This window comes from Mus musculus, chromosome 18 (genome assembly GCF_000001635.26).
Source record: "Mus musculus strain C57BL/6J chromosome 18, GRCm38.p6 C57BL/6J".
Lineage (NCBI taxonomy): Eukaryota > Metazoa > Chordata > Mammalia > Rodentia > Muridae > Mus > Mus musculus.
Window position 1 is genome coordinate 5,878,995 of NC_000084.6, and position 11,167 is coordinate 5,890,161.

The 11,167-nt window shown below is 43.6% G+C and overlaps 1 long non-coding RNA gene across 4 annotated transcripts; it reads right to left on the minus strand.

The window, feature by feature from the left end:
• Positions 1-6,646: 6,646 nt before the first annotated feature.
• On the minus strand, positions 6,647-10,882 carry Gm34740. 4 transcript variants are annotated; one of them, XR_003952607.1, is made up of 4 exons: positions 9,835-10,882; positions 9,482-9,733; positions 8,573-8,771; positions 6,647-7,112 (listed from the first exon to the last, which is right to left on the minus strand). It is a non-coding gene; the product is annotated as a predicted gene, 34740 (long non-coding RNA). The 4 variants fall into 4 exon arrangements; XR_386036.2 differs by having other exon boundaries at positions 6,797-7,112; positions 9,482-9,736; XR_877167.1 differs by lacking the exon at positions 6,647-7,112 and having other exon boundaries at positions 8,274-8,771.
• Between the last annotated feature and the right edge of the window lie 285 nt (positions 10,883-11,167).

An 11,167-nucleotide genomic window follows, 5' to 3' on the forward strand; every position in this document is an offset into this window, starting at 1 on the left:
GGGAGGGAGGGAGGGAGGGAGGGAGGGAGGGAGGGAGGGAGGGAGGGAGGGGAGAAAGGAAAGTTATACCATTTAGTAATTAAAAGGAATGAGCTACTGATCTACTCAACAAATGGATATATCTCAAACTCCATTCTGCCAAGTCAAAGAGGAAAGCACATGAAAATAGATGTTACCTGATTCCACTGATACAAATTGCTAGGAAATCCAAGCTAGCTTTTACTGTAAGGCACAGGACTACAGTGGGGTAGAAGCAGAAGACTGACTGCAGAGGACAATGAAAGAAAGTTTGCGAGTGATCACAATATTTTGTTTTATAAATTTTGTGATTAGCAACAATAGAAATTCATTAAATTTCACACTTAAAATTGGTTAATTTTGTATGTAATTTATATCATAATAAAAACAGATTTAAAAAGAAATAGTTGACAAGCTTGAGCCATTACTCAAAGGCAATGAAAGATAACCTGGCAATTGTATCCATTTAAATGAGCTGATTGTGGGGTATGTGTGTGTGTGTGTGTGTGTGTGTGTGTGTGTGTGTGTGTGTGTATTTCTTCAGGAATGCCTTCTACCTTCTTTGAGACATAGTCTCCCATTGGTCTGCAGTTCACCAGTTAAACTAGATTTTCTGGCCAGAGAGCCTTGGAGTGCCTCCTGGCTCCATCTCCCCACTGCAGGGATTACAAGCATGAGCTGGGATCCTAAGCATGAACAACCACACCTGGCATTTCTCCCCCTCCCCTCCCCTCCCCTCCATTCTTCCTCATGGAGCCAGGGTCTCACTATATAGCTCTTGGCTGTCTTAGAACTCATTATGCAGACCAGGCTGACCTCAAACTCAAAAGCTCCAACTGCCTCTGCTCCCATATACTTTATACCTGGTATTTTTAGGTGAGGTCTGTGGTCAAACTTCTAAGCACTTTACCACCTGGGCCACCCTCCCCCGATCTCTTAGCAGTTACATATTCCAATCTTACTATTTGAGCATTTATTTTAAAAACATTTATCAAGCTGGGCAGTGGTGGCACACGCCTTTACTCCCAGCACTTGGAAGGCAGAGGCAGGTGGATTTCTGAGTTTGAGGCCAGCCTGGTCTACAGAGTGAGTTCCAGGACAGCAATAGCTATACAGAGAAATCTTGTCTCAAAAAAAAAATTATCAAATTAATTTAATTAGGTCTAAAGTTCCCCCAGTTATTTTAACCTCTATCAGAATGCACAAGAGTTTTAAAATTCCTCAGCTTCTATTGCCTGCCCTGGCTCACACATTACTGTGATGTATGGTTTTAATCTACAGTGTGTTGTGGCCCCGGAATAATCCATTATTATCATAATTCTTCCCCGCAGTGTTTGTTTACACAGCCTCACGTGTGTTTTGAGGTTTATTTTCTCAATGTTGCTTTCATCATAGACTGACTCCTCGTCTTGCACGTCTCTCTGTTTACGTCTTTCCTTGACATCTGTGAGTAGCAAATGCTACTTGGTTGTCTTCCTCTCATCCCCTCCTCTTCCTTGAGGCAGAGTTTCCCTGTGTAGCCCAGACTGGCCCGGAGCTCAGCGTAAGTGCTTGGAGCTCCAGGTGTGCACCTGCTGCCCTCGCTTCTGATCAAGGCTATGACCCCACAAGGACGCTGGTGCACCGTCTTGTGACCTCAGCACAGGCACTGGGAAAGCCAGTGTTACTATGTATGTGACCTTTTTGCCACTTTTGTTTTAAATTTTTTCTCCTCTTAGCACTTATTGGCTTTATCAGGAATTCTATGTTTGTTCTCAAAGCCTAGGAAGCAGGAGGTTTCTATTGGAGAACTTATGTCTTTAATTAGTTCAGAGTCACTACCCACTTTCTATTAACATTATATTACATAATATTATAATAATACTTCCCAAGGTTTTCTCTATTATCTCTTTCTGTTACTCTTAATAGATTTACAAAATACACTTTTCATTGTTTTATACTCTCATCATCTTAAACCCCCTTGTATCTTTCGTCTGATTTCTCTGCCATATTCTAGATAAGCATCTATCCTTCAGCTGAGTACTGTTCTGTTCAGCTGAGCTAATGCACAGAACAATCCATTCACTGGGGTTTGTTTTCTAGTGTATGTGTTTCTCATATGTAGAAGGCCTACCCCATTATATCTTAAGGCTTCCTCCTTTCCTGGAGGCCCACACTCAGGACTTGAAAACGCATGCTATTTCTAAGCATTTTTAGCACCCCTTCCTCTCCCTAGTGGTTTATCTATTACCTTAAGTTCATGGGACTTGAATCCAACTGTTGGCTTAATTTGCCTATTTTCCATCACAGTTAATTATTTCAGCGTGCACTTTTGGTGCTTTTAATCATGAGCTCATCTTTAGCAGGGCCTATTCCTGAGAATCACTTTGAGCTATGTTGCTGGGGTGTCACTGGCCAGTGATTTGGGATTTCAGGCATTCCAGAGATGTCTACTTGGGGACAGATTGTCATGTTTTTGCAAATAATTCCTGAGCCATGTTTCTGGGCAGATTAAAAGTCATGTTTTGGACCTAAAACCCAAGGTCAGACCTGAGCTTAATTTTCTCTAGGGAACTCTTTCAGCAACCCCTCAAGCTGAGACCATTTCCTTGTCTTCCCCTGAGCTAACAGACAGGCCTCTGATCTCCTCTCCAGTGTGCTTCAGCTGCTTATAAGTTCCCAGTTTACACTGCTCAGATTCCAAGACCTTGTCTCCTGTCTTTTGATGGATGCTCAAATACAAGCCTGTAGTTTATTGGGACCAAAAATGAACTCCCCTGTCAGCACTGGGCACATTCCACTGATGTCCAGCCTTGTTTCTGATGCGCATCATCTCTGCTGTGCAGGTGTTTGAGGATTTCATGTGTCTAGAATCCCTTTGTGTTTACAGCAGGACTGAGTTCAACTCTCTCCACCCGTCATCTTTCTGGATGAAGAAATACCTGTCTATTTAGTCATGTGGCCACCTCCCAAGAAATAGTCTCACAGTAATCCACGGCTATGTACACAGCCCCAAAACACATTAGTAAACTGAAACATTTGTCCAACAATCCAGATGTTTTTGTCTACATAGTGTCAAGTGTTTAGATGGATTTGTTCAGCTCATCTGGCATTTGAAAATATAACAAACTTGTATTACTAAGCACATTGCTATTTCACAGATCCAGGAATCCCATGGGCGTCACATTGTCTCTTCTTTGCTGAGACATGTTAGAGTACATAACTTTCATTTGAACATGTTAAAATGCTGTCATTCTCTTTTTTGTTTTTCTTACATGTACACGTGTGTGACGTATGTGCATGTATGCATGCTTGCTTGAATGTGGGTGGGTACATGTGAGTGTGCACAGGTATGTGAGAATGGTCAGAGGTTGATGTTAGAACTCTTCCTCTACCACTCTCTATCTTATCCACTGAGCCAAGGTCTCTCACTTGAACCCAGAGGTTGCCAGTTACACTAGTCTACCTAGCAAGCTTGCTACAGGGAGCCTCAGCCTCTGCCTCCTAAGTGCTGAGATTATAGGCTGGCAGCCATGCCCATTGATGTGGGCACTAATAAACTCTGATCCTCATATTTACACACCAAGTGGTTGGATCATTGAGCCCCTCCACAGCCTGATAATCCTCACTGTTTTTTACTCTTTCCACAACGCAAAATTGAGGTCAACAAGCATTTATCAAATTTCTGAATAAGGACTAAAAAGATGAAAAGCAATACTCCATGCCTTAGGAGTATTAAAGTTTAATTGTGTTTATTCATTCATCACCCTGGTCAGTGGTTCTCAATAGGCATAGCCTATTGGTGAGACATTTTCTTCATTGCTGATTGATGGAGGAGGGCCCACTGTGTGGTTGGTGCCACTCCTCAACAGGGATGTGGTCCTGGGTTGAATAAGAGAGCTAGGTGCACAAACCAGATGGGAGCAGTTCCTCTATGATCCCTGCTTTGGTTTCTGCCTCCAGGTTTCTGCCTTGAGTTCCTGTCTTGGCTTTCTTCAATGATTGGCTATAAACCAAGCAAACCCTTTCCCCAAGTCGATTTTGGTCAGTGTTTTATCATAGCAACAGAAAGCAAACTAGTACGAAAATGGAAATAATCCTACTCCTGGGGAAAACTGGATCATTTTCTGGACATGCTAACTTTGAGCTATCTACTGAGACTTTCCTAAACAGGAACAAAATGGAGTCCAGAAAAGCTGAATGAAGGAGCAATCAGAGAGATGCATTGAAATTGGTATGTAGGTGTCGTAAGATTAGCAGGTACAGGTTGTGGACAGACAGAGACAGGGGCTGGTCACGTGAATCACTGTGCTTTACTTTTATAGGTTGATCATTAAAAGTGAAGAAGGGAAAGGGGAAGTTGGGATCATAATGTCCAAGAGATATCAGTGCTAAAGGGCATAGAACTGTCTGTGAATTCAATACTCTGGAAGATCAACTGAAGTAAAAATTAACAGGTGGCCATCTTTAGTGAAAATGTTGTTGTTTGGTAAAGAAGAAAGGGTAGAAAACAGAGTAAAATGTGTAAAGGGTCCATCTACAGAAAACAGAAAATGGATTGTGTAAATGAGGAAAATACCTAATAAAAAAAAAAAAAGAGAGAGAAAAGAAAATGGATGTCCAGTCTCACAGGGTGTGGGGAGTGTTATAGGAACACGGCTTAGCTCAGGGAACAAGTTCCAGAGGAAAGGCAAAGATTTGAACTGAATCTAGACTGCATGGAGAGAATGTGATGAGATTTAATCCATAGATTGGGGTGGGGGGAGAAACAGAGACTGCGGTTGGTGCCTGGAAACCAGCATAAACAAAAACCAGTGGGCAGAGATGGTCAGAAGATGGGTACCATGAAGAGCTATAAGAGCTGAAAGCTCAGGACTACATCCCTGCTGAGGAGTGCCACCACGCACACAGTGGGCCCTCCTCCATCAATCAGCAATGAAGAAAATGTCGTGCAAAACCACTGACCAGAACAATGAATGAATAAACACAAGAGGTGAAAGCAAGCATATTTCTCTCTCCAAAGATCCTCAGGACAGCAGCCTCTGTTTTCATGTTGCTGTGACCAAATACCTGACAGATGCAATCTCAAAGAAGAGAGATTTATTTTGATTCTCTGTCTCAGAGTTCAATCTATGACAGCTTGGGAAGACTGTAAGAGCAGCACAAGCATATAACAGAGGAGAACTAGTCACAGCTACACAGGACATGTAGGTGGGGAGGAGTGGTCAAAGGTGATATACACCTCAAGAACCTACCGCCAGGTGACCTAACTTCTCCAGCTAGTCCCCACATCATTTCCAGGCCTGTCTTCCATTTGTCGTCTTATTTGGGTTGCAAATGTTCACATAGAACAAAAGATCCATACTGGCTAGGATTCCAAATAGTACCACCAGTTAGCTTGACATCATGAGCCTGTGGAGGACTCTCATAGTAGAGCTATGCGTTAGGCTCCTCTGCATTCTCTCCATGCAGCCATAAAGGATCTGTAGAGATACTACATATGTCCAGGGCTAATGTAAGCCCCTCTTGGCTTGTGCTTCAAAGACAACTTGAAATAACTACTTGAGTTTAAAGGATCTAAAAGGCTGCAGAAGAGCCCAGGGGAGACCCCAGCACACATGGATGCTGTTGACCTGCTACTCTGGATTGGAGGCTAAAGGCTGGTCCTCTCTGGACTTGAGGCCTTGTTGGGTTGTTCTGGTGTTGCTATGTATTCAAATGCTAAATTCTGCCCCACTATCTGGTTGCCCAGGTCAAGGGGCACAGGCATCGGCTTTTGTTGTGCAAACATCGCTCCCCAGGTTAGTTGGTCGATAAAAAGCTAACCTCTGTGATTGGGTAGAGGTAGATAGGTTTTCAGTGCCCTGGCTGAGACAAAACCATACAGAGGGTTGCTGTCTGCCCAGCTCTAGTGCTTTTAAGCTGATTGTAAACATAAAGGTTTCTTTCTTTTATCTGGGAACAATATGGTCTGAAGTAGGGTAGAAAACCCTAATAGATACTTAAAGACAGCAAGGTGGTGTAGCAACCCCCCAAATAATAAGCACTACAAGGCCCCTCTCCCATTATAGAATGGTGGGCTATGAGTTCATTCCCACAGCTCCTAACCAGCAGCAACTGTCCCAGTCTATGTAGAAGCTAGAAGAGTAATCACTTAAAAGACCTTACGGTAACTGATTTGGCAGTTTTGAGAGGATGAATTTTGACAAAACACGATGTTGGGCTGCACATCTACCTCTCCACTGGGGTGCCAGAGTTCCACTGGCAGGCCACTCATGTGAGGCAGAACAAAGTCCATGAAAGGGGGCCCAGTCCAAAGAGAGACACTCGAGATTTGGGACAGATGCTGTGGTGCTCAGACTCCCGTGTATACAGATACGGCTCAAGACCATGAGGAGTTGAGAATGGGCCACAGGTCTCAGCCTCCCCTACAAGCCAGGCAGGAAGGGGATGAGTGCCCTCAGGACAGGTCAGAATCCATTTTGTTTCCAAATGAATGCCCAAGGCCATCTCCAGGAGATTCAGGAGTGGGCATAGCTCTTTACAACAAACCCACCCCCACTCCCTACCCCTCCACTCCCCCCCCCCCCACCAACGCCGCCACCAGCACCACCACCACCACCGTGATCCTTGATAAAGAAGAAAATCCTTGCTTGTCCAAACTGCTGTATTTAGTGGAGGCTGTGAATGCATACATCTCACTTCAGGAGAACCAAGGTTTAAACTCCCTGTGCGGGAAGGAATGCCCAGGTAGGGAAGCCCATTGGATAAACACTTGGGGCCTATCTAAATACCTCATTATCATGGAGGACTCTAGGTTTTTATGCAACCTAACCAATTGTAATGGTCTTCTCGGTGGTTTGTTATGGTTACATGTTCCAGGACAGGTGGAGCTTGACAGGGAGCTGTTTCCATGCCTACTATTCTCAATTCTGAGATTCCCTGGGGTCTTGAACCTACTTCAACCTTACCAGTTCTTCTGTCTGGTGGCACGGTCCACTTGTCCCACATGGCTCACATAGATGTGTGGTCTCTCCAACAGCCATAGATCTGTAAGATCTGCCATGTACTCAAGGACAAGGAAGCAGAAGGGGATCTGGGACACAGGTGTGCTTCTGAAAAACCATAGGCAAGCATATGTAAATGTGGGGGCCCTATGTAATGCAAATCTTCCAGTTTATACCATCTCGCAGATGAACCAACTTTATGGTTTTTGAAACTTAAAATCAAACCAAGTACCCAAGTATTAACCTAGCCAATCCTCCTCCAAAGCCACCACAGGTTTACTTATATAAACAAACTCTGTTCCCCAAGAAGGAAGCTAGGGCTGACATAGCCATTGTTGCAAAAGCAATTACGTTAATGAATGAACACTAAGCAAATGGAAGGCCTCTCCAGCTGTGTTGATGATAGAATGTAATAAGGGTGCTGCCTGAGCACAGAGTTAATTTGCACTTTTCTCCACAAGCCTGGTGCTACCCAAGCCACTACTACTCATAGAGCTGGAGCCAGGCTAATTACTCGTGGTAATTACCCAGTCCCAGGTCAGACCCCAGAGCTGGTTAAAGACAGTGAAAGGCTAAGCAGCCCATGGTCTTAGAGCTGCACAGAGGCTAAGGTCTGGTTCGTCAACCTTTCTGATTGGTGCACACCCTTTAGTGAAAGGCATTAACTAACTCTATGGGGGGGCTGAGTTTCCTGAGAGCACCAAGCCCTCCTCCTCTCAGGTCTTTTGGGATCTTCAGAATCCCGCCCCCCTCTGTGGTTTTCTTTTCTCTGTATAATGCTAATGGGGAAAATGTTCACAAACACAACTAAGCAAATTAGATTAAAATTTAAGAAGTTGGGTGTGTTGGTGTCCATTTGTAATATCAGCTCTTAGCAAGCAGAAGCAGAAAGATTTGACTTCAGTGCTAGCCAATCTCCAAAGAAGAAAATGCTCAAAGCCAAAAGGCCCCAGTTTGTATGGTGTTTTTGCTTGTATAATATTCTGGAAAAGTATAAGGAATAGACTAGAGGTTGCCAAAGATGGGGGCGGTAGAGAGAGCTGACCACAAAGGAGATCATGAGGGAATTTAAGGGGTGGGGGTCAATGAACTCCTCTGGATATGATCATAGATGTAATGGACGGATATATATATCAATGTAATAAATTTGTCAAATTTTATTAAATGCTATAAATTTGTCAAAACCTGTAGAGATATATATTGCAAAGAGTGAATTTTGTTGTATTTTATTGTATAAAGTTACAGGGAAATGTAAAAAGAGGCTGTAAGATTTGTTCTCAATTTTTATGACAGCAGTTTGAAATTTTGTCATTACTACTAGACATTGCTAAGGTATCTTTTTCCACCAAAGAATACTTTGAAATTCTAGCAGATGAATGCAAATGTGGGAAGGGGAAGCCTGGCTTGTCCCACTCATATGTAATGAGTATCCTGCATGGATTGCTTCTGAAGTGATTCAGCAGGTATGGACCCCAAAAGCAGGGTAGCAGGGACCAGCAAGACCAATCAAGTCTTAATTCCATAATGCCAAAATACTTGGCTGCAAACTAGAAAGCACAGCTAGTTACCCAGATGTTGTGTCTCTCTGTGCCCCTCCAGTCTGTGTGACTGAGCGGAGACATGTTTCAGGTTGTGCAGCTGGTGCTAGGAGTCACCATCAACGTTGGCAGCTCTCCACAATAATACATTTTCAGAGTGGCTCCCTAGCCGCCTTCATTGGGGAACAGGGCCTGAAGTTTTTTGTCTTCTCACGTCAACAGCTGTTGCCTGGAATGACATGTCATTGAGTTTCTGATAAGTTACATTGTGACTTTTCTCCATTAGGGGGCTTGCAGAGGAACCCTCTAAAAGGCTGTGCTGAGGCATCTGTGTCACAGGGTACGTTCATTATCACAGCTACTGAAAAGGTCGAATTTCGTGGTAAGCACACCAGAGCCCAAGAACAGTTTTGCATTTGTTTCTAAGGACTTAATCAAAAAGTTAGATACTCCTCATGTTTACAAATCCAATGGCACCATGTGAGTAGGTTCTTGCTGTTTTCCTGGGAGTTATCTGATCAGGGCTGAGAGATGGGAATATGATTAACCAGATCTTACGAAGCTTGCATGTCTATGGCTGTCAGGTACACCTTTGTTGCAGAAGCAAAAGGAGACAGTCATAAAGATGGATTCCATGGACAGCTCTCACCACAATGTGCCCTGCTACCACCAACTGAAAGAGTCATGCTCTGTAGGTAAGAGTTCAGCCTCGGTTTATAGAAGCATAGGTTATCAGGGTAGCAGAAATCTTAAGCTGGCCCTGATGAGTTTTTCTTGAATTCGAAGACAAACGAACACTAAGGGTAGTGTAAAAGGAAGAAGGATAACAAAAAAAAAAAAGAGTTTATGCAAAGAAAATACATTGAGTCTAAAACTAAAATAACAAACACAAAAACCAGCAGGTCAGCTTGATCCCACCCTCTGTCTCACTATACTTACCCGTTCCTTCTAAGCTCTCCCAAGAATAAACTCATTTTGAGGATCTGGGGAGACAGCTCAATCAGCAAGGTGCTTGCCAAGCACAAGGAGTCAGGTTCAGGATTTGTGTAAGAAGCTGGGCATAGCAACACTTCTGTGTAAGTAACTCCATCACTGGAGGATGGACACATAGGAGTCTCCTGGGGCTCACAGGATCCTGGGCGCTCATCAGGCCTAGTGGAACGGGAGAGCTCCAGATTTCAATGAGAAACTCTGCTGTGAAAGAGAAGATGGACAGCAGTTGAGGAAAATACTGGTCATCAGCTTCTGGCCTTTACACGCACACATGCACACGCGCACACTCACTCACTCACCTTTCAGAAGCTTTAGCAGTTCAGCTTGCCCTTGGCCTGTCAAGATTCCTCCACAGTTCCTTGATCATCAAAACCCTTGGAAATGCATTGCTTCTCCCTGAAGTTCTTAGTTCAAAGAAAATGTAATTGGTTGAGTTCATTTTTTCCATGCCAGCAGGCCTTAGTACACGTCACTGACACTTACTACAAGTCACTGCCGGTCAATGAGTTGACAGCCCTGGGATCAGAGGTCAATCCAAACTGCTAAATCTGAAATAGACTAACATGGCTCCAATCAGCAACCTCATAAGAAATAATGAAAGAGGGAGCGAGACGACAGAGAAAATATCAAATATTAACAGATGCTTTGGTTGTTCAAGCAAGGTCAAGAACCTTAATTCATATAAAATCTCCAAACAATATCGGCTCAAATTTCATAAACGAGAGCAAGGGAGTGGACCAGCAAAGATGTCCCCTTGCATTTTCCATATCAACTAACTGAATGACCCTCAGAACTTGCCTTCCCTAAACAAGAAGTGGGAAGGGACATGCTCAGTCTTAAAGGAAGCCAGTTCTGGGTGCATAGGATTCTGTCATGGGGGAGGAGATGGTAGACTGAACTACCACTGTGAGCAAAATCCTGGGTTCCATCCCCAGAACCAAAAAAGGAATGAAGTTAAGTTAAATCCCTTCATTATTTGACAATCTACATCCATCTCCCTTCTAACATGAAGGAAAGAATTCAAAGGCCTACTTAATAGCCAGATGCATGCCTGAGAATACACACCATGACACAGCTGCCTCTTCTTCCATTTCTTTGTGAACCCCTCATGGGTTCAATCCCATCCTGGTTACCCTCCTCTGAATACTGCAGTCGCTAATGTCTCCTTCAGAGTAGGGGAGTTCAGGTCTATCTTAATCCACTGGGGTGCTATAACAAAATATTCTAGATTAGGTGCTTCTTAAACAACATAACTGTGTTTCCTGAAGTTCTGAAGGCTGGGCAACTCCCAAGGGTGTTTCAGCTTTGTCCTCTGGTGAATGCTATGTCTACACCATAGACGGGACCTCTAAAGGAGTCCTCACAAAGGGACAGAAGAGACAACCCCTTTTATAAGGACACTAGATCCCATTAAGGAAGTCAGAGTCTACATGACTTAATTAGCTCCCAAGTGGCTTTTAGTGACAGCACATGGCAGAGTCTGAGCCCATGGATTATAATATGCTCTAACTTGAAACTTCATCCTTGTAGTGTAAAACTGTGTACTAGGCATCAAGCTCACACTAACAATGCCTGCCGTAGGTAAGTAAGCTAAGCAAGATATGTTGTTTATTTTTGTGGTATTTTTTTCCT